This window comes from Paroedura picta, chromosome 12 (assembly GCF_049243985.1).
Source record: "Paroedura picta isolate Pp20150507F chromosome 12, Ppicta_v3.0, whole genome shotgun sequence".
Classification (NCBI taxonomy): Eukaryota; Metazoa; Chordata; class Lepidosauria; order Squamata; family Gekkonidae; genus Paroedura; species Paroedura picta.
The window spans coordinates 9,290,193-9,313,805 of NC_135380.1; the positions used below are offsets into that span (position 1 = coordinate 9,290,193).

A 23,613-nucleotide genomic window follows, 5' to 3' on the forward strand; every position below is an offset into this window, starting at 1 on the left:
GCCGCGTCGTGCCAAGAAAGACGGCCTGGGCTCCCTCAATCCAAACAGTTATGCACGGAACGCAGCCCTCGCATAGCTCTCGCTCGACTCCGCTTTTCCCCGGGAGGAGGAGGGGGGATCACGCTGCCTTGTCCTCCACTCCTTCGTCTTCCTTTGGCCTGGATTTACAGCCCCCGAATCCTCTGCATTTGGAGGCAGAAGTGAGCCCCCCCCCCCCCGCCCCGCAATAATCTCAAAGGGCTTTACTCCCACGGAAGTACACGTAAGATTTCAGGAGTCTGAGCCATGTTTCCTCGGAGAAGTAAGTGCTCCCGGATAAGCGCGCCAAGTTTTCTGTAAAGGATGCAAAGGTGAATTATTCGCGAGAGGAGCTTTTCTACGCTGGTTAGAGTTGCTCCGCATGAAGTTACTACATTGAATAGGGCCTGTGGTCTCTACTACTGGGTGTAGCTTACTGAAACTAGGATCTTACTATAGGTTCAAGTGGTAGCCGTGTTGGTCTGTAGTAACGTAACAAAACTAGATTCCAAGAGCACCTTTAAGACCAACAAAGATTTATTCAAGGTGTGAGCTTTCGAGTGCACACACTCAAAAGCTCACACCTTGAATAAATCTTCGTTGGTCTTAAAGGTGCTCTTTGACTTTATTTTTGTTAGGATCGTACTATGTAATTTTTGTATCCTTTAGCGGCTCGTGTTCAGACATAGCTTTGCTTCAGTTGTTTTTAGATCTCTCATAGGTTCAAAATCTGTTTATTGAGGTTCCTGGGAAAGGCATGCAATTATAAATAAATATCCCCACCCCCTTGTCGCGTCTATTGATTGTGTGACCTGCCTTGCCTTCCAGTGAGGAAGGCGGACGATAAATGAGGCAAAATGAAGCACACACACACACAAAACAATGAGGTTTTTTAAAATGCCACAAGGGTCCGTTTTGGGGAAGTAGTAGATGCCTGTAGCAAATCACGCTCTATAGGTACTAAGCCCATGAAATAAGTTAATCAAGCAGATGCATCAATTCAATAAGGACGTCAGGGGATTGCTGAATGAATTGATTCTGCAAAGGATTAGAAAAAGTATCTGAGGAAGAGAACAGGGACTCGGGAAGGCTCCTCCCCAGCCACAGATTTTGGTCGTCTTTAAGGTGCTCCTGGGTTCGTGCTTTTTTCTACTCCTGCAGCTGGACTAACCCGGAGACCCGTCTGGATCTGCCTCCAGAGGACCAGAATGTTACCCCGCCCCCCATGTTGAGTATACTGAAGGAACCCATAATATTTTTTTTTCGTTTCTGAAAAGGAGAGAGAAAAATATTAAATTATAGTTTTAATGTAAACTTTACATGTTTAGCGCCTTAAGGGGGATTTCAATAGCCCTTTGATACGAGATCAGTTGAGATTTCCTTCCCTGTCGGTTTAATGGAGTTGAATCTTCCCAGATTAGTTAGTTTATAGAAACGATTATCTCTGTTCCTGACCCCTAATTCCCTAATCCCAAAACCCATATAGTTTTTTTCCAGTTCAGCTCGTAGATTCCATTCACCTGTGAAGCGAGCTTTCTTTCTTTCTTTCTTTCTTTCTTTCTTTCTTTCTTTCTTTCTTTCTTTCTTTCTTTCTTTCTTTCTTGCTTTCTTTCTCTCTCCACCATTACATACAAAAACAACCTTGGGGAAGGAAAAAACAATTATTTAAAATACTAGCCAGTTTGATGTAGTGGGACTTCTAATCTGGCATGCCGGGTTCGATTCTGCACTCCCCCACATGCAGCCAGCTGGGTGACCTTGGGCTCTCCACAGCCCTGAGAAAGCTGTTCTTGACCAAGCAGTAATATCAGGGCTCTCACAGCCTCACCCACCTCACAGGGTGCCTGTTGAGGGAAAAGGAAGGGAAGACAATTGTAAGCCGCTTTGAGCCACCTTCGGGTAAGGAAAAGCGGCATATAAGAACCAACTCCTTCTTCTTCTTCTTCTTCTTCTTCTTCTTCTAAACCTGTTGGGAGGCATATAAGAACCAACTCTTCTTCTTCTTCTAAACCTGTTTGGGACTGGCTTTGTTTCTTCCTATGCAAAAACCATTTTGGTTTTATTCTCCCTCCCCAGCTTTGAAAAACACACCCTTCCCGACTCGAGACTCCCTCCGTTGTGCAAGTGCTATGCAATGATCAGGGAAATTATATATATTAGCTAAACCAGAAGACCGAGTGGAATCCAGCAGAAATGAACCGCCTTCTAATTTTGGAATCAACGGAAGGAAGCGTCAAAGGTGTGCGCCCAGGCATTACAATGGGGACTAATTCCCCAATAAAGGAACAGGGTTGCAAGTGCAGAGTTTTAAAAATTCATGTTACTGATTCCAAGGAAACGTCACCGCCTAACCCCTCCCGCATTGAGTCCGTCCCCCCCCCCCCCGCCTGTGGAATTATGTCCCCTGCATTAATTTTTTTCAAGAACTGCAGTTATAGGTAATGGCCACGTTGGGTAGTGCATTTCCCCTGCACTTTAGAAGCTGCAAACGCACACAGGAAAGTGCAAGATCAAACACGTGCGGGATGTTTTCGCCGTCAAACATCACCCAAAAGGCGTTGCAAATCGGCTTCGATCAAAACTGCTTCTCCTCGGAACCGGGCTCGCTGCGAAGTGACGAGCGTTGAGCCGAAAGCCAGAGCGTCTCTGAGGTAGAGGCGTTGCGCCTGCCCGGCGACGCGTCTTCTGCTTCCTGCGTGTCCCTCGGCCAGACGGGCCAGCGTCAAGAAAGAGCTGGCCTCACCTCCAGAAGCCCGGAAAGTCTCGAGGAATCCACAGACCCGCCTCGCCAGCGTTAGGGATCGGCCGCCTTTCTCCCGCCCCGAGGCTCAAGGCGGCTGACACCGCGTGACTCACAGATGACTAAATCGGTCGGGGTCAGTCGAACCATCGTGCCAGAGGGTGGCAGACCTGTGGGACCAGGGAGAAAAGCTGAAGCAAAGCCTCGGCATTCACATAACAGGTTAAACCCTGCAGACATTCCGTAAGAGGATCCTACGGAAGGCAACAGGCAGGTCCTACTATGTGTAGTAGGACAGCCCGCAGACTTTAATGTCTGGCTGTATCGGAAGTAGGGAGCCGAGCCTCAACAAGGCCCTGCTGCGGACAGGCCAACACCGGAACCATCTCAGTCTTGGCCAAGAAGGGACTTCTGGGCCATTTCATGACGTTGCCCGGGAGGATCGGAGGGCAAACCTGCCAAACCCTCCCAACTCCCCCAGGGGTAGTCAAACTGCGGCCCTCCAGAGGTCCATGGACATTCGCTGGCAGGGGCTCATGGGAACTGTAGTCCATGGACCTCTGGAGGGCCGCAGTTTGACTGCGCTAGCCTCTTGTGTCGCTTTGGTGATTTTACGGACTCGCCAGCGCTTAAGGAACGAAAAACGCACCAGCAGCGCTCAGGAATGTGAGGAAGGCGCGCCTCTCCGTTGAGCGTCTGATTCTGTTGTCGATTCCGGCAAACGACTCCGGGGGTTGCGGCGCAGTTCGACGGCCGAGCGCCGGTTGCGCGCCTGATCTCTTATCTAGGACAGTCTTCCGGATGGGAAACCGCCGCACAGATTGGTGGAAGTCCGCAGGAGACAGGCAGGGAGCGAGGGACCCGGAAAGCTACCTATACAGGCCAGGAAAGCAACAGACGCAGGTTCCGGTCCAGGGAGCAAGGCTCCCGCCTTGAAAACCCCGCGAGGCTGCCACCAACTGGTTGCCACTTTGAGTCGAGCATCATTTTCCTGAGAGACTTGGCGGGGAATGACCTCCGCGTGAAATTGACATCCCTCCGTGGCCGGCTTGTCAATTTCACAGAAGCCAAGTGAAATCTGGTCAGTCTCAGGTCAAAGAGAATCCGGTGGTGAGTGACGCCTGTAAAGCTGCCAGGAGCCTTTCTTTGTCACATTGGCTTTCTATGCAGAAGGCCCTGGGTTCAATTTCCAGGTATGGTAAATGACGACTATCTGGCAGACCCTGGGGAGCTGCTGCCAGCCAGAGTAAACAACGATGCCAACAGGAAGCTTCCTAACAATGATTTATCTCCTATCATTGAGAGATACCCGAAAGAGTCTCAAAGGGTCTTATGATCATCTACCCTTCCTCTCCCCACAACAGACACCCTGTGAAGTAGGTGGGGCTGAGAGAGCTCCGAGAGAACTGAGACTGGCACAAGGCCACCCAGCTAGCCACATGTGGAGGAGAAGTGGGGAATCAAACCTGGTTCTCCAGATTAGAGGCCACTTGCTCGTAGCCACTATACCACGCTGACTCTCTGAAGCCTCAAACAACTGAGGAAGGGGTTGTTTTGAGGGTCCCAGATTTGGGAGACACACGCTGGCTTGTCACGCAGCTGCCTGTTGGCTTGAGGGAGCCTTTCCGAGTGATCTGTCGCAAACAAATATTTCAGTCTTTGAACTCAGCACAGACCCTTTGAAGTCTTCCTGAGCCAGCCTTTCAGAAAAGGCATTGGGAGTTGTTTCAACTGCACACGTACAGAGATTTAATGTTTTCTAAAAGGTTCTTTTAAAAAATTCCTGGGTAATAATACAGTTTATGTTGCATGCAACACACACTGGCTGTCAATCAAGCAGAGTCCTCTTTGGTCAAGAAGAATCGGAGGATTTGTTTCCAATGGCAGAAAAGTGCCTTGAATAGCAAACATCTGCCAAGAGGTCTCAAAATCCCTTACAGCTGTTGGGGCCACCAAAGGCCTCCTTGTCTGGCAACACATCTCTCAGGATTTCTTCTGCGACATGAGCTGTGGGGCTGGGGAAAGAGGAGGATGCGGAAATACGTTCCTTCGGAAGGGGTGGGGGGACTGAGACCCATTGCCCTCTGATGGGGTTCACATGATTAAATCGTGACTTCTTTGGGGTTCAGTTCTTGGCCAACAGGAGGGGATTCTTATGACTGGGTGGGGAATCCACAGGGTGAATTTGGTGTCAAAGACTGCAGCCTAGTGTTTGCCATGCCATGGACCTTTTCAGAATGAAATATTGACTGGAAGACCATGCACTCTAAATTCCCTGCAGTCTAAATTCAGGCAGGTAGCCATGTTGGCTTATACCCGTTTACATTTGTAACAATTTGTTACATTCCAATTACTATTCTAATCTACTGTTCCAAACAAAAATCAAATAAAGAGGATGCATAACCCCTCTTGGTGACAATACAATTGTAAGGGCTGAATGAGGTTATCATATTTGGTGAGATTGAAAAAAAAACACCCAATATTCCCGTTAAGTCCTGGGGATTCCATTGTTCTGAGTGGTGTCATAAATTGTATAATGTAATTTGGAATGGTAGATTGGAATGTATTCCCCTGGTCTGGGGACAGAAGAGACCTAACTGTCAGGATCTGCTAGCCAATCACCCCACCTAAAAGAAAAGGACACTATAAAATTACTTTCATGCTTGAGATTAGATGAATGGAGAGTAAAACATGGTCTCCATTAATTACTTTCAGCACCCCACAATTAAGAAGGACAGATCCGCCATCTATCTCTGGTGTTTTTCTTTCTTTCACTGTGTTTTCTCCAGAATTAATTCAAACCAAACAAATGGTGACCACATGAGTCAAGTTTTTTATTCCAGTATGGTCCTAGAACACTGTTTATATTGCTTATGCTAATTTGCAGCTCACCCTCTATAGATTCTATATGTATGGACAGGTAACTTTCATTTCAGAAGAAGTGTGCATGCTCACAAATGCTTATATCCAGAATTAAACTTTGTTGGTCTTAAAGGTGCCCCTGGACTTCAACTTTGTTCTTCGTCTTCTTCTTCTTCTGACCCTGCTTACCTTACAAGATCTGGTGAACTTGGGCTAGCCTGGGCTAGACAGCCAAAAAGCAAGTTGTAGATTTTTACAAAACTACATTTTACAAAATTATTTGTATTACACTTGTATTGAAGAATTCACATTTAATATTTGTTGATTGTCAATGTGGGGAGAGGAAAGGGAAGGAGATTAGAAGCCACTTTGAGACTCCTTTGGGTAGAGAAAAGCGGCATATAAGAACCAACTCCTCCTCCTCCTCCTTCTATGGCACAGTGGTCTAAAAGTCCAAACCTGCTGATATGGCAATCTCTAAAGACACAGTAAACATTGCCAGAAACCTGCCACTCTGCTTGCATCACATTCCGCACTTTCACACCGTAAATATGGTGGCAAGAGCTATCGTGGGGGAGGAGGACAAAGGCGCAGCCGTCCTACATGAGGTTGTTCATGCAAGCACCTTGTTTGCCAAGACCTTTTCATCCAATGCACAGCCCGGGCTGTCAGGGCTCTGCCAATTCTAATTCCCGCAACACTATGAAAGGGCTTGTGCCCTTGTTTGTCTCTGCTTGCTGGAACACTTTGCTGCCTCCTCCACAGTGTGAAGGGGGAAAAAACACCTAATTTGCACCTGCCAAAGGGAGATGACCTTTCTTGGCAGAGAGTCAGGAATATGCAGCCGCACAACAGAAACGCCCATTGGAAAATGTGCACTCCGTCTCAGCAGCTCTTGGAAAAGGCAGCATCTTGTATACAAAGCAGAAGAGAAGACCCTGCAGGGGCAGCAAGAAGACAATTAGTTAGGAATAGTGAGGTCAGCACCTTCTCCCTCCTGTTAAGTGCCATTCCTCCTCTGTCTCCAGATTGCTTCGCTCAGGGCAATTTCCCCCTTCTTCAAGGAAGTGCCGTGCCCAGTTTTTACCTTCCCTCTCAGGTAGAGATGTAGTTAGGAGGAACCTTCCTCTGTCTCTCCTCTTTCCTATCAAGTATGTTAATTCCTAAATAAAGCTTTATCTACTCTTTAATCAGGTTGTGCACCACTGCAGTGTTAATTACTCTGCCGACAGCAACACCTCTCTAAATATTTCTTTTTTCAGGCTTGCTAGTGTTCTTGCTCCACCTGGTGCCATTTGCAATTTGAGTCTCTCCAATTTCTCATGCTCTTGGGATCCGTCAATAATGCCAAGGTGGGATCCACAGGTGAACAATCTTGAATGGTAACAAGAATACATAGAAGCTAACCATTCTAGCTGTTAATAGGTGCCCTTATAGGGTGTCTTTTCCTTTTGTGAGGCCTCTGGCTCTCAGCCACTTTTGTGGTTTACCATTATAGGGTTGCTCCCTCCAGACTGGGAAATTTCTGGAGACTTGAGGAGGTGGGAAGGGGGGGGTCTCATTTGAGTATAATACCATAATTTTTGCCCTTCAAAGCAATTGTTTACTCCAAGGGAGCTGAACTCTGAAGTGTGGGGGTCAATTGCAGAAATGGGAGATTCTGAATCTTGGCAAAAAAGGAGAGTAAGAATGTAAGCAAGGGTGCAGAAATACTCAAAGCTCGCTCCTTTAAAAATGGTTCCAATAAAGTGTTTTTGGGATGAGGGCTGATTTTAATAATGGTTAAATTTCAGTGGTATATTTTTATCTTGTATGTTGTAAGTCCTTGGCTGAAAGCCTTCTTCAGTGTTAAAATTCAAACTGCAAGATGGACCATTTGAGCTTCGAGTATTATGGCCTGGGCCCAAGCAGATCCACAGGCGTATGGAATTTTGCACATTTCGAATCTTTAAGATTATTGATCATCACTTGCTCCACAGGTGACTGCTTTAGTGTGGGTAAGATCTGTTTAGCATATGATCAATTTGAGGTCCGGCCTGCATGCAATGAGTTTTATAGGTATATCTTTGTGAATCGTTACCTGCCTTGGAAGTCCACGGAAGGACAAAAAGACAGGACATAGATTTTGAAAAAGAAGAATGTTTGTTTATTTTATTTTATTTATATACCACCCTCCCCGAAGGCTCAGGGCGGTTTAAATGGAACAAGAAAACGATACAGGTAACATCATTTATAGAACAACAAGGTGAATAACTATTATAAAGGTAAAGGTAAAGGTATCCCCTGTGCAAGCACCGAGTCATGTCTGCCCCTTGGGGTGACACCCTCTAGCGTTTTCATGGCAGACTCAATACGGGGTGGTTTGCCAGTGCCTTCCCCAGTCATTACCGTTTACCCCCCAGCAAGCTGGGTACTCATTTTACCGACCTCGGAAGGATGGAAGGCTGAGTCGACCTTGAGCTGGCTGCTGGGATCGAACTCCCAGCCTCATGGGCAGAGCTTTCAGACTGCATGTCTGCTGCCTTACCACTCTGCGCCACAAGAGGCTCTGAATAACTATTATAACATTAATATAATAACAACAATAACATTAAGGAACGGTAGAACTACAAGGAGCCACAGCTCAACTCTTACTGAGACCCAGTGGGTTGGGCAGAATAGCAGAGAACTATTCTTTAAACATTTAATTAATTCCCCATTGACACTGGTGGGTTTAAGACAGCCCCCTGGCAACTTGGGGCAGGATGATCAAAGCTAGAGATTCACTCAGAGAGCTGCGCACCAGGGATTCTGGCACGCTGTTCTGTCCTGACCTGTAATGCAGCGTTGAAGATTTTTGTGGAGGGTAATGAATGGTTTAGAGCTGATGTGAATGAGAAAGATCCACATCAGCCACTGGCTACGCCGGTTTGACTCCTTATCACATCAGAAAATGGAAGCAAGCAGCATGCATAAATCACCATCATCGGAAAGATCTAATTACAGTAATGAACGCTTTGCAACTGTACAACTTACTGTGTTGTGAGGAGAGTCTCACCCTGCTTTAGACTCAACAACCCATTAAGTCTCTCGTAAAGCAGGGGTAGTCAACCTGTGGTCCTCCAGATGTCCATGGACTACAATTCCCATGAGCCCCTGCCAGCAGCAGGGGCTCATGGGAATTGTAGTCCAGGGACATCTGGAGGACCACAGGTTGACTACCCCTGTCCTAAAGTGTGTGTAGGAGTCCCACAGCCCAGGCTAGACTCTACTTGTCAGAGCTTGGAAGCAAAGTAGGGTCCAACCAGGGTTGGTACTTGGATGGGAGAAACCCCCTCTCCCGAAAGGCCAGGGTTGCTATGCAGAGGAAAGCAAATCCGTTTTTGCTTTGAAAATCCCCGCGTCACCATGAGTGGGTTGCAACTGGAGAACACACAATAATTTGATAGTGTGTGCATTTTTTAAGAGGTCTTGTTAGTAAACGGGCAAATGGGTAAAACTAAATCGGCAAAGGGAAACCCAGTTCGAGTTTGACTCACCGACCAACCAGATGGTGCAGAGACAAAAATGAAGAGGATGGCTTTCACGGTGAGATTTGGAATTGGAGGGTGCCGATCTTTACCCTGTTTCTGTGTCCCCCCATGACTTCAGGATCCTCGTTTCTAGCTCTCCTTCGGTGTGATCCTATGCAGAGGTCAATCCAGTCTCAATCCATGGAAACTGGAGTCACTCGGCATATTTGCATTGCCTGTTTTCTGTTGTTTGTATGTCTTTCTCTTGTTTCAGAAACTGCTTGAAGACAGGGGGGGAGTCTTGCTGTGATGGTTGCTGTTGGGTTGTCATTTCAGGTGGATCACCATGTCAGTCTATATCAGCCTTTCTCAACTCTTTGGCCATTGAGAAACCCCTGAAACATTCTCTGGATTTCGAGAAACCACAGAATTGGCATGAGCATGCAGACTTCGGTTGGGAAGCAGAGCTATGTACTTGCCCACCCAGGGCCCCTCTCTTTCCCAACCCCTTCAGGCCCATAATTAGCCATTTTGGGAAAGGGAGTGAGGTCAGCATGATCATACATGGTCATATTACCCAATAAATAAATATTTATAATATATATAATCATATAAATATATTAAAATTAATAACTCTCACCCATTCAGGAAACCCTTCCAGGACCATCAAGTTGAGACAGCCTGGTCTATAGTAACCTATAGTCTATAGTAAAGACCAAAATTTGAGTCCAGTAGCACTTCAGTGATCAATGCCATTTCCCATGGTATAAAATATCATTCAATTGCATGTCATGCAATATCAGTTTGGGTGCTATCTGGAAGATCTTGGTGGTTTCTAGAGTGCTTTGTCATAATGCTTGGTTTTGCCATTGAACCACAGCTGACTTCTGGCAACCTCACAGGGATTTCAAGGCAAGAGACGGTCAAAGGTGGCTGGCCTTTGCCTGCCGCCGTGCCACAGCCCCGGACTTACTTGGTGGTCTCACACCTAAACACCTGCTTATTTAGCTTCTGAGATCTGATGAGAACAGGCTAGCCAGTTGTATCAGGGCTTCTAGGGTAGAATCCTAGAATCATGGAATCATAGACTTGGAAGATACCTCCTGGGTCATCTAGTCCAACCCCCTGCACTTTGCAGGACACTCACAATCCTGTCGCTCATCCACTGTAGCCTGCCACCCCCTTGAATCTTCACAGAATCAGCCTCTCCGTTAGATGGCTCTCCAGCCTCTGTTTACACATTTCCAAAGATGGAGGACCCACCACCTCCCGAGGAAGCCTGTTCCACTGAGGAACTGCTCTGTCAGGTGCCAGTGCTCCTGAATTTGGTACTTTATTTTGGTCTTCCTGAATATTTCAATAAGTAAATTTGTGCATATTGAAGAGCAACAATGCAACATTCGACACTGCCCGACTCCCCTTTAATCAGGAGGATTAAACTCATTCTTACCCCAATGAGTTGAGATGGCAGGCTAACAACATTTTACGCTACCCTTTCATGTTGCTGGTCACTTGAACCCAAATGCCTTGTGCTGCTTTCAGAAAATGCACAGGCTCAGGCTTCGGTGAGTCTCCAGAGCAGAAGAATGACACCCTGGCTTCCTCTGGAGCCAGAACGATCAACTTGCACTAAACTGGAACAGCAGGAAAAGCTGGCCTGTCTTCCACGCCAAGGGTTTCGGTAAGCTGGAGATAACTAGATCAGATTCTGTACTACATATTCTAATACTTGGGATGCTGGATCTTGATAAATGCAAAGGAGTCAGGAGTACAATGAAGCAGTTAGATCTTCAAACATTGTTAGCCCGTGGCTGGTAAAGCCATTAATTTTGCATTTGGGAAGCATAAGAATAGGCCTACCAGTGGACATGTTGTGGCAACAGTTAAAAGGGAGGCATCTACCACCGAAAGAGAACTGCTAGGCAGGGTTGGCCAAGAGGTTTTGGGTTTCCTGTGGATACTATGCCTTTTCTCCCCTTCAGCCTGCATACGCAAACAAAATGAACCATTAACCAGCTCATTCAAGGGGCTTGCATAGCCTGGAGCATATTGGGACTTACTTCTGAATAGACATTCCTGAAGCTACCTTATGCCGAATACTGATCTGGATGGACCAAGGGTCTAAGGTTTGTCATTCCACAGAACATTAGGGAGGCCATTGCAGCATTTTTTGGCAACTGCAAACACAGTCTCTGATTATAGCTCATCTCCACTCATCAGGGATCAGGTCCCCTGGATAAAATGGCTCCCCACTCCAAAACCTGACCACACCTGGCTCTACCTCAAATGTCTCCAGGTTTTTCCAATCCCATGCTAAGTAAGTGATGGTTGCATCTGTATGGCTTCTGCCATGATGCCTACAACCTACAGGCTATGTAGACCCCAGTGCAGAAGAGAGCGGAGGTCCGCTGCTCTAATGGCCAAAGGTCCACCATTTGTTTTGTTTTGGCATTTGGAGATTCAAACGGTCTGCTGGCTTGTCCCTGATATTCAGGCAGACACCTGCCCTGTCCCTGAATTTTCACAAGAAATCTATTTATAGTGTATGAGCAGGTGGTATTGCAGGAGTTGAAGTGGCTTTTGGCTGCCTGCCACTCCATCTATCAGCGAGAAGCAGCCTGGAGAGATCTAACCAACACGCTGAGACATCATCATCAGTGTTCATAACTGGTTTCTGGACAGGCATCTGAATGCACCAGCCAGTGAGAAGCAAGCAAATGTTGGGTTCATTCAGCAGCAGGATACGCCCACAGAGTCAGCCTATCACCAAGGCCCATGGCTTAGTGGTAGAACATCCGCTTGGCCTGCAGAAGGTCCCAGGTTCAATCCCCAGCATGTGTTAAAAGGTCCAGGTTGGAGGCGATGTGTAAAACCTCTGTCAGTCTGAGAGGAAGGCAAGGCAATTTTAAGCCTCTTTGAGTAGTAAAAAGAAGGGTACAAAAAACCAGCTCTCCTCTTCATTTTAGGATTTATTTATCATAAGGTGATTGTGGAGTTAAGGCAGGAAATCCTAGGATTATCTGGCAGCCAGACAAGAGATGTTCAGAGGTGGTTTGCCTTGGCCTACCTCCACATCATGACCCTGATGTTCCTTGGAGGTCTCCCATCCAAATACTAGCCAGGATTGACCCTGCTTAGCTTAAGAGATATGACAAGATTGGACTTGCCTAAGCTATCTGGGTTAGAGCTTTCTATTTGGGAAATTCCTAGAGATTGGGCCGCAGAGTTTATGGTGGGGTGGGGGAGAGCTCAGGCAGGATGTGAGGTCACAAAATGCACCCTTGACAGCTGCCATTTCCTCCCGGCAAACCGATTGCTGTGTCCTGATGCTGGCCAAATCCTGGCCCAGCCTGGAGCCTGGCAACCCAGCTTCCTTAGCCTGCTTCAGTCAATGGGTCCAAGACTGTAATATCCAAGAAGGTTGTGGGCGGGTGACTGTGGATTGCAGGGAAGGTTGTGGGCGGGTTGTGGTTGTGGGCGGGTGACTGTGGATTGCAGGGAATTAAGCATTGGAGGCGTGGGGGGGGGGGTTGGCGGGTTGATTGATGAGACTGGCGGATTAAGTTTGGCTTGCTTGAAATATTAATGGTTTTGTTGCCTGGTGAGCAGGCTTTCGAATACCACCTTGACCTACTTAAACTAAGTTAACAAAGAAACGTTCAAATCAGTGAAATGAAAGTTAGAAAATATAGCCTTGTGTCCTTCTGCTTCAAGTTTGGTTTGATGCAAGGACTCGGTACATTTGGTTTGGTACAGTACATTTTAGTGTCGCCAACTTCCAGGTCTCGAGACTACAGAGATCAATTCCCCTGGGGTGGGTGGCCTCCAGGGCTTGTACACTGTTGTGGTCACTCCCCTCCTTGAACCCTGCCCCAAATTTCAGCCCCAAATTTCCAGGAATTTCCCCACCCACAGTTGGCAACCCTAGCACATTTCTATACCCAACTAAAACCAAAAGGCTCTTGCAAGAATCTGCAAATAAAAAGGCTGGCTCTATTGTTAATTAGCCTGTCTGACGCAGAAAGTATTCTCAGATGAAGAATGTTTCCATCCCAAGCTAATGGGGCCCTTTCGTCCCAAGTTCATGCTCGCCTTTCCGCTTTCTCCCCCTCCCTCTGGGCTCTTTCGGAGAAAGAATGTTATCAGCGAGAAAAACTAATTCAATTGTCACTGAGGATAATTATGAAATTAAAACAGATGCAGATGTAAAGGCTCTTCTTTGAGCTCTGGTGCCATTGGGTAAGCCGGAGAGTTTTACAGCCTCATGCTGAGCTAACCCTTGGAGTATTTCACCCAACAACTGTCTAAGCCCCTATGTGCTTAAGGCGCATCCTCTGAAATTGCTCTCTGCCCCCCTTTTATTTTCATTCAACTGTTCCACGTGCATCCCATTTCTGTAACCTCAGCATTCTCCTTGTCCTCATATCCTCCTCCCCAAATTACACCAAATATCTTCGAAGACTTGTACTCTGTTCCAGTTGGGTATGAGGACTTGCCCTGCTTGGAGAACCCAGGACAGCCTGATCTCATCAGTAGCTAAGCAGGGTTGACCTTGGTTCATACCTGTATGGGGAATCACCAAGGAAGTCCAAAGCTGCACTACAGTGGCAAACTTACTCTGAACAGGAGGCAAGGATTTTGGCAATAGGTCTCCAACATCTATATGTGTTGGTGGTTAAGTCCAGCCAGGACAAATATTAAGATAAAATGGTCTTACTCTTCAGAAGCTTTCCAAGGAACTGTTTGTGTTATGTTTTAGTGCCACCACAGAAGATGGACAGAAGATGGCACTGCAGCTACTAGCTAAACTGGGTCAGGTGACAACAGCAGCCAATGGGATTCTTCATAGAATCATAGAATCATAGAATTGGAAGGGGCCATACAGGCCATCTAGTCCAACCCCCTGCTCAATGCAGGATCAGCCCAAAGCATTTTGGTCCTACAAAGCTCCTGACCTGCCTTGCTTTCTAATCTCCGCCATGTCTCAGGGAAAAGCACGACCTCTCATCCAACCTGCCCATCCACTTCCAGCTCTCAGCAGGTAGAAAACAGGATCTGAAAACTATTGCTACGTTGACTGTCATGCGAGGATTCTCTTTCTTTATATACCACTTTAGATTTGATGTTATAGTTTCCTGAGAAGTCTGTACTGATCCTCACTGAGCAATTGTTACCCAAGCAATCATTGGGTTAGGGAGAACGAATAAATGAAGGGAAAGGAGAGATGCTGGTCTGGTAATGAGGCAACCGCTTCCCTAATTCCATCATCTCCGGAAACTGCCAGCTTGTGTAACAGAACACAAAATATTAAGGCTACCTGCTGATTAAAGATCTATAGCCGATTAGCCTGTTTAATTGATTTAAACTGATGTATCATCGCGAGCACAACTCGGATACTTTTTAGAGGCACTGCAGGAAAGGAATGATAGCTTTTGCAAGGGATTGTTATTACTAGAATAGACATTTTGGCACCCGGGAAGGAAAGCTCAAAGACAGCCTATATTAATTTATATTAAACAATGGGCAACTTTCCAGTTGTTAACAGCAGTCCCCCAAAAATGCCAGCTTTGGCAGCTGCCTCCTGGCAGGGAAAGCCCTGAGAAAAGGCCAGTTGAGGGATTTTCTTTTCGTGTTGTTCCCATGAACAGGAGCAAAGCAGAGTCAACATGGGCCAAGAAGTAGGAGGACTTTCCATGATTAGATTGGTGCATCAACTGGCTGCAGGTTTTTAGGGACCCGGTTCATGAAGAAGTCCCTCCAATCCATTCCCCCTTACCCCAGGCTGTGTACAGTATTGAATTGCACAGTTTTAGCAGACTGGTCTTTCAATAAAATCAGTTCTAGCATGCCTCAAAATACAGACAAGAGAGGACAGGAGGGAGGATTTGCAATAGGCGTGGTGGCATAGTGGTCAGAGGGTCAGACAAGGATCTGGGAGACCCAGGTTCAAATCCTCCCTCTGTCATCGAAGCCACACAGTTACGGCCTAACCTATCTCACAGGGTTGTTGTTGAGGGATAAAATGGAGACGAGAATGATGTAAGCCACCTTGGGCCCCCATTGGGGAGAAAGTTGGGGTATGAAGGAAGGGAGGAAGATAGAAAGAAATCTGGTTGCAAGCTCTTTGCTGGAAATCCCTGTCAATCAGGAATTGGGGAGGGGGAGACTCGCAGGAATTGCATTCAGCAATGCATGGCATTGTTTGCAGCTGCCCAACCAGAAATGACATCACTACCTTTCTAGATGCTCTAGCATTTCCCTGAAAACCATAGAGTTTCAGGGAAATGCTAGAACATCTAGCATCGCAGTGTTGTCACGCCCGGTAAAACCCTTGCGCTTCAGGGCCAGGCGAGGGCAACCTGTGGTGTCCTAATGGCACTTCCAGTTACACAGCCGGAAATGGTGTCTGGCATCACTGGACACCATCCTCCCCACCCCCACCCTGCCAGTCCATTGATTGGGGAACCTGGGCACTTGGGCTGGGATTTGCCCATTGAAATCACAGCAAGACATGTGTAATACTCTGATATGTTTTTAGCTCGGCATTTTAGGAAAGGAGAGAAAGCAAAGGATGCATATAGGCTGCTGCATAGAATATAACACTTCCTTTGCCAGGACGGGGGGCGGGACTGGTCTTGTTAAACAGGCATCATTGTAATGAAAAATGGTTTTGTTTGCTACCCTTGTGGATGCTGCGTTGCTATGCAACCAGATAACTACTATTCACTCTGTCTAGAATTCTTGCAGCGAGAATAACTTTAGATTCTATATTCACAATGGCATATATACCGGCTGATTAGCCAATATCTCTTAGCAAGAGCTGGATTTCCAGAGGCTATGCCCTAACAAGCAATTTTAGTTTGTTTGTTTTTTGCAGTGCTTTTCTCTACCTTAGATATTTGGGACAGTATATTTTCTAAATAATCAGGAGCATTAACCCTTATGTTTGAAATATGAAGCAAGCTCACAAGAGCAATGACCTTTAGAAATCTGCATTGCTATACACACAGTGCTGGATTTCAGGGGCAGAAATATCCACGGTCTTTCACTTAAAAAAAAAAGAAAGTTCTTGGTTTTGTAGGAAACAATTTTAACATTATGCAGAAGAGTTGGTGAGTGGCTGATTTTCTAACAAGAAGAAATGGGCTATAATTTTACTATGGCATGGTCAGCCCCGGTTAGTACTTTTATGGGATACCACCAAAGAAGAAGAAAAAGAGCTGGTTTTAATATCCTGGGTCCATTCTGCACACATTGTATAATGCACTTTTAATGTTCTTTTGCAGCTGGACTTTCTCATGGAGAATAGGAAAATCATAGAATCATAGAAAATCTACTTCTAAAGTGCATTGAAAGAGCATTATCTAACGTGTGCGGAATACGTCCTGCTTTCCTATACCTGAAGGTGTCTCAAAGTGGCCTTCTCTTCCTCTCGCCACAACAGATACCCTGTAAGGTAGGTGGGTCACCCAGCAGGCTTCATATAGTGGAGGAAAGGACAATCAAGCCCAGTTCTCCAGATTAGAGGCCACTGCGCTTGAAGTCCAGGGTTGCTAAGCAGAGGCAGGAAACAGCAACCCCCCTCTGAATGTCACTTACCTTGAAAGCCAAATCTCCAGAAGTGACTTAATGCAAAACCCAACAAAAATCTCTGCAAGCCCGTCTCTGGGAGGGGCTGCCTAGAAACCGAAGGCCAGGAATTTGCAATCTGGTTGGTCCTTCCTGCGTCATTCAGCCCAAGCACAGACCTTCAGAAGGGCATCTTGTGTTTGTGTAACCCATTGACTCCCCCGTTCATTCGCAAATGCTGGGATGAAGTGTGAAGGCTGGCAGCGAAACCCTTCCATAAAAGTCCACCAGACAGATGCCTGAACGCCCGTAATCCTTTCCTGTGGTTTAGGAGACGCCACTCAGATTTATTAATTAAACTCAGTTATCTGGGGCCTATTGTGAATTAAGCATTTCCTCGTAACAGTTGTAACAAGGGCTTGTTCGTTAGCAAATGTTTCCATTACATTTAAGGTGAGAATCTTTTTTGTTGCTCGGCTCATCAGCCAATGGGTGGAGATGGGGGGGGGATATCAGGATCAGAAAGTCACATATGATTTACACTATTTTTGGACACATCGTCTAAAAGTTTTCTCCACCTCTGGCAGCTATCACATCCCGGAGAAAAAACAAAATGGGGGGTGGGAGGTGGGAGACAGGACCTCAAACTGAAAATCAAGCCAGGAACTCAAAGGTTGTGCAAACAAACACAACTATTTGATAGCCAGCTTGATGTAGTGATTAAGGCCAGTGGCCTCTAATCTGGAGAACTGGGTTTGATTCCCTACTCCTCCTCCACATGCAGCCAACTGGGTGACCTTGAGCCGGTCACAGTTCTCTCAGAGCTCTCTTGGACTCACCTACTTCACCGGGTATCTGTTTTGGGGAAAGGAAGGAGAGGCAGTTGTGAGCTGCTTGGAGACTCCTTTGGGTAGTAAAAAGCAGGGTACCAAAATCCAGCTCTTCTATTTATTACACAGTGCATATAATTCAAGGACTAAAAATGGCGTGCATTAAAAATTCAAGTACACAACAACAAGCTGAAATTGTACTTCTAATTGGCAGTCTACACTGGCAGTCTTCAAGCAAAGGTTTAGTATAGTATAAACTAAAGAACGCACTTTCATCAAGCAAGTGGTACCAAGAAACCATCAGGGACATATCATCAATATAGTCACCACATCTAGAAAGTTGAGACTCGAAATGACAAACCTTATCTCAAATGCAATTGTCTCATGCGTAGTATTAATACACAGGCCAAACTGAAGTAATAATTCTTCAGAACCTGTCCAGATAATGAAAACATCAGCTAGAAATAGGCATATGCAAATTTCTGACTTTTATTGAGACATACTCAATTCTATTTAATTAATATTTAAATTGAACTTTATATCGATGGCGACATTTTCTTGTTGTTGTTTGCTCAACCTTCCAGTGCTGAGCTCTTACGTATTCATTACGTATTCATTACGTATTCAATAAAGCTGAACTGGAGGCAAACCTTGTTGACAGTCAAAAGGATTTATTGGAACTCATGAAACTGCCTTATCCTGAATCAGATCCTTGGCCCATCAAGGTCAGTATTGCCTGCTCAGACTGGCAGCAGCTCTTCAGGGGCTCCAGCAAAGGTGTTGCACTTCACCTGCTACCTAATCCTTTTAGCTGGAGATTCTGGGGATTGAACCTGGAACTTTCTGCATGCCAGGCAGATGCTCTTCCACTGAGCCACAGATCTTTCTTGATCTTTGGGGGGATATTTAAAGGCCAAAGAGGAACAGATAATTGGGGCAAAGAGATTTAATCCTTTCCTCCAGAGCCATCCTTAAATGGACCCATATTTAAATGGACCACCAAAGCTGCAATTTATTCTTTGGTGGGGAATCGAGGGGCAGTCCACACATCTACCAATGAAGAAAACAGCTCCAGGAGAACACAGAAAAAAAGTGGAGGAGAACGGATTAAATGTGGGATGGGAGGATGCTGTAGTTCAGTGACAGAGCCTTTTGTTTGTATTAGGTCCCTAATTTAATTCTTATCATCTCCAGCTGGAAGGATCTGAACATGAGGGATGAGGAAAGTCCTCTACCTGCAACCCTTCCCTACACTTTAAATAATCTGAATCAACCTTATGCAGCTTGCAATTGGGCAATTCAGATAATGATTCGGCGCCATTATAAATGTTTGCCTTTTGGTCTCTTTTTCCCCATTATAAGAAACAACGGGGATTGGACGGGGGCAGCCTCTTTGGGTGTCCATAGAGTTTGTCCTTCTGGTCCAATCTTTTGCCTCTACCTCAACCCCCCCCCCCCCCCCCCGCCAGCCCAGCCTAGATCACAGAACAAACGAAAAGGCAACATTTCCCATTGCCTTTAATAGCACCATAGGTTATAACGGCACTGAATCAATTGGATTGATTCAGATTGGGCCCGAATTGATTTGGGCCGAATCTGGAAAGTACCAATTTTTAAATTCTGTGCAAGAAAGAAAGAAAGAAAGAAAGAAAGAAAGAAAGAAAGAAAGAAAGAAAGAAAGAAAGAAAGAAAGAAAGAAAGAAAGAAGAGGGGGCATCCTACATCATCAAGAAGCCAATGCATGTTCTGTTTGAAGACAGGATGAAACTGGACAAGATGAGCTGATCTTACGTGATTTTTCTTATGCACTCTTGCACACTGAAAAGTGCATAAAGCCATCAGAAAGTGCCCCCTTTAAGCGGCTGCCTCAGTCTCTCTGTGAAGCCCTCCAGCGTGAGTTTCTTGCAGGAAATGACAAGATCCAGCTTAGCTCAGAGAGGAGAAATACACACCAAAATGCTCCGCCTGGGAAATGCTATGGAGAGCTGCCCTCGCAGACCTCTTCCGAAGCTGAAAATAGAGCTCTACTGCCCTCTGCTGGTGAACCTTTTGGAACCAAATGTTCACTCCTTTAAAAAAAGGTGTTTACATCTTGATAGGAGCAGTTTGGACAACTGACAGATTCTTCTGTGCCCCTTTCCATCTAGCCTTGGGTCCAGGCAAGGACTGGGTCACAATGTGCCCTGAGTCACTGTAACACCAACGCCCTGTTTCAAGATGCTGCTTCACTAAAAATACACAGAGAGAAAGAGAGCGTGATCCACAAATTTGCTATGAGCCTTTTGAATCTTATCAGTCCAGTGCAGTTTTATCCTATCTTCTCTCCAAGGAGCTCAGGGCAGTGCATGCAGTTCTCTCTGGCTGACTTTATGCACACAACAACCTTGTGAGGGAGGCTTGAGGCTACTCAGCAAACATTGAATGTGGGTCCCCTAGACCAGAGACTTGTCTAACCATTTTGCCACATGGCATGGGGAGCTATTAAACTTGGAGAGCAGAGGAATGCCTTCCAGAGAGATGAGGAATCCAAGGTCAAGCAGCCCAACTGTGACAGAGCTTACTTGAACCCCAGTCCTGGAATAAATGGAAATCTAAATTATCATGTTTATCTCAATCACCAAGTGCTGCACTCCACCTCCATCCTCAATGGGGATTCACAAGGGCTTACATAATTTCCCCTCTCCTTCATTTTATCTTCACAACAACCCTGTGGGGTAGATTAGGTTTGAGAGAGTATGACTGGCCTAAGGTCAGCCAGCTGGTTCCTGTGGTAGAAGTGGTAATGTGAAGCTGGCTTATGTAGATACTAGTCTGACATTCTTAATTGCTATACCACACTCCCAAAAATGATCCAGTTGGGCAATTTTTCTCCTGGCCCGTTGGCAACACTGTGCTTAAGTCTCCCCTTTGCCTTAGGGGACAATGTCAGATGTCAGGAGACAATGTCAGCTTTCTTCTTGTCCGAAATGGAGCACAGTCAGATTTTTGGGTTATCCACTCTAGGTGGGAAATATCCGGATTAAGCTGTCTCAGCCATGGCTTCCCGAATGGGTGGGAGTTAATTAATTTTAATACATTTTGAACATTTGTTAAACATGGTCATGTTGACCCCCCCACCCAGGCCGATGTTGGACCTGGAGGGGGTGGGAATGGGAGGGGATCAGGTGGGCGGGTACACAGCGGTGCTTCCCAACCATATTCTGCAAAGAAAAAAAAAATCAATTTCTGGGGTTTCTTGAGGCCTGAAGAATGTTTCCCAATGGTAAAATAAAGTCGAGAAAGGCTGACCCAGAGATTGGGGGGAGGTGACTAAGGAGGGTGGGGCTTGCAGAGGGGTGGGAGTTCAGCCGGCTAAAACACCACCACAGTATCTGTCCTCCGAAGCAGTCATTGTCTCCAAGGCAATCGATCTCTGTCATCTAGAGCAGGGGTAGTCAACCTGTGGTCCTCCAGATGTTCATGGACTACAATTCCCATGAGCCCCTGCCAGCATTTGCTTTCTCAGCCCCACCTACCGTACAAGGTATCTGTTGTAGGGAGGGGAAGGGAAGGCAATTGTAAGCTGCTTTGAGACTCCTTCGGGGAGTGAAAAGTAGGGTATACAAACCAGCTCTTCTTCTTCCTTACAGAAGAATCCTTCCTGATTTGATAAGGATTCCTAATTCCCAAACAAGGGATGCTTTCAGAAAATAAGTAATCTTTTCCACTGCAAATTGTGGGAATTGCTTCCTAGGTTTGAAAAGAGCCACTAGGTGGCAGTACATCATTGGGAGAAATTTGCGAAGCATCTATGCCTCTGGAAAGATGGTGCAGCTGTCCAGTGAAAGGAGGCAGAAGAGCACCAGCGGGGACCACTGAAGATTTGTTTGAGAACCCTGATCTGTGACAGCATCTTCAAATACAGCCAAATGAGGATTCAAGAACTCTTGAGTTGTAAGCAGAGTCCAAGCATTCTTCCTCTGGCCTTATAAGAACATGGTCCCCCTTCCAGATTGTACAACATGCATGCAATTCCATCAGTCCTGACTCCTGGCAAAGAAAACATATTTCCTGAAATCTCATCAGTCGATTGTATCATTGTAAAGGGTTGCTAGCCTCAGGAGGCCCCAATAAAGGAAAACCTCTTCCCCATACCTTGAGGCTCAGCCGGTGCCTCCCATGTTTCCAGCTGCCAGGCCAAAACCCTTTTTAATCCACGCTCAACTCCTTAATCTTTTTTAGCAGTTTTACGGCCCACTTCTGTTTTCTTTTCCTGATTATTTTAAGGGTGCTGACAATAATGCAGTTGGAAAAAGAGGAAGACCCAACATGAAGGGACTTGACTCAGTCAAGGGAGCCGTGGCCTACAGTTTTCAAGACCCAAAACAAGACTATTAACTAGAGGTGCCAGCCTCCAGGTGAGACCTGGGGATCCCTTGGAATTATAGCTCATCTCCAGAATATGGATATCAGTTCCCCTGGAGAAAATTAATGCTTTAGAGCAGGGGTAGTCAACCTGTGGTCCTCCAGATGTCCATGGACTGCAATTCCCATGAGCCCCTGCCGGCAAACACGTTTGCCGGCAGGGGATCATGGGAATTGTAGTCCATGGACATCTGGAGGATCACAGGTTGACTACCCCTGCTTTAGAGCAGCCTTCTTCGATTTTTTTTTACCATTGAGAATCCCCTGAAATATTCTTCAGGCGCCGAGAAATGGAGAAGTGAAGCCATTGTGTAGAATATGGTTGGGAAGCATAGCTGTGTACATGCCCACCTGAGGCCCTTCCCATTCCGACCCCCTCCAGGCGCATTATTGCAACTTTTGAGGCAGCTTTATGCGTTCATAGGGAAACCTGAACGTTTTGGGACCGGCCGCTCAGCGAGGAACGGAAATGAAAATGATTCCGTTTGTCCTCTGAGCTTTCCTCTCATCATTTCATGTTTCCCAGCACTGATCATGTTCCCGGCCCTGCAAACAAAGCCCCGAAGAGCCTTATCTCAAATTAAGCCCTTCACAACGATGCTACTCTACCTCGGGGAGGAAAGATGCTCTTTAATTCCTGGATGAAGTGTTCTGCAATTGCAGAGCTATGGAGATGGATCCTTTTAAATTAAAAAAAAAAAACCCAAACCAACACGTTTAATTTAATTTCCCCAACAACCCAACCTGGCTGCAAAGAATGTCCCTACAAGGATGTCCCTACAAGCAACAGCTGTCATGACAACAGGCTCCCCTAAACCCACCCTCTGAGAACGGCCTCCTACCTTCTATTTCCACAGAGATAGCCATGTTGTCGCAAAATGACAGATGAGCAACCAGCTCTGGCCCCCCGAAAGCTCAGGCCAAAAAGAATACTGTCAGTTTTTCAGGTGCTACTGTTCACATTTAGCCTGCTGCAAATTAGACAAAACCATTCCCCACCCTTTCCTAGGGTTACCAACCTCCAGGTGGGGACTGGCATTACAACAACACTTCAGATGACAGGAATCAGTTTTCCTGAAAGGCAGAGCAGAGGGTGGGCTCTCTGGCACCAAAGCCCTGCTGAGATCCGCCTCCCCTCAGACTCTGTCCCCAAATCTCCGGGAATTTCTCAAGCCAGAGTTGGCAACTGTACCCTTCTGCACCTTCACTAGCACAGAGACACCCCCCCCCCCAAGGGCTGTTCGTAGATGGAATGTTCTGCCTTGGAGGGTGCTGAAGTTGGGAGTTTGTTGGAAGTTTTAAAGAGCAGATTAGATCAGCCCCTGTGGGGTGGGTGGGATTTTTAGGTCCCCAAGAACCTCTTTGTGGTCTCCTCCAGCTTTTGGAGATGAGCTACAACTCCAGGGGATTCCCAGGCCCTACCTGGGATGCAGGACACCTGAAGGATGACATGCCGGGTGACGGTCAGTGGCTGCAAGTGAACAGGATCTTTTCCTTTCCTCTCCCTTGTACAGATGCTCAGATCAGGCCAGGGTGCTGAAGGACACATCTGAGGCCATTTACGGCAGCATCTGGAAGCTGTTAGAGAGCATTAAAGGAAACCGCAATTATTTAATCAGGCTGTGTCCATCTGCGATGGCCTTTGCCACTGGAAATTTGTCTTTGTTCATTCACTCCGTGCAGAACGGAAGCCAGCTCA

At 46.4% G+C, this 23,613-nt stretch overlaps 1 long non-coding RNA gene across 4 annotated transcripts in view; it reads right to left on the reverse strand.

The window, feature by feature from the left end:
- Window positions 1–5,586: 5,586 nt before the first annotated feature.
- The window catches only part of LOC143821919 (uncharacterized), a 63,716-nt gene continuing 45,689 nt past the window's right edge, over window positions 5,587–23,613 (reverse strand). For 3 of the 4 annotated variants that reach the window (XR_013225971.1, XR_013225970.1, XR_013225972.1), the window contains 2 exons: window positions 23,337–23,492; window positions 19,138–19,738 (listed from right to left, as the gene is read on the reverse strand). This is a non-coding gene — a long non-coding RNA (uncharacterized LOC143821919). Of the gene's footprint in view, window positions 6,559–19,137; window positions 19,739–23,336; window positions 23,493–23,613 lie in introns of those variants that run through there. The other variant, XR_013225973.1, reaches the window with a different exon arrangement.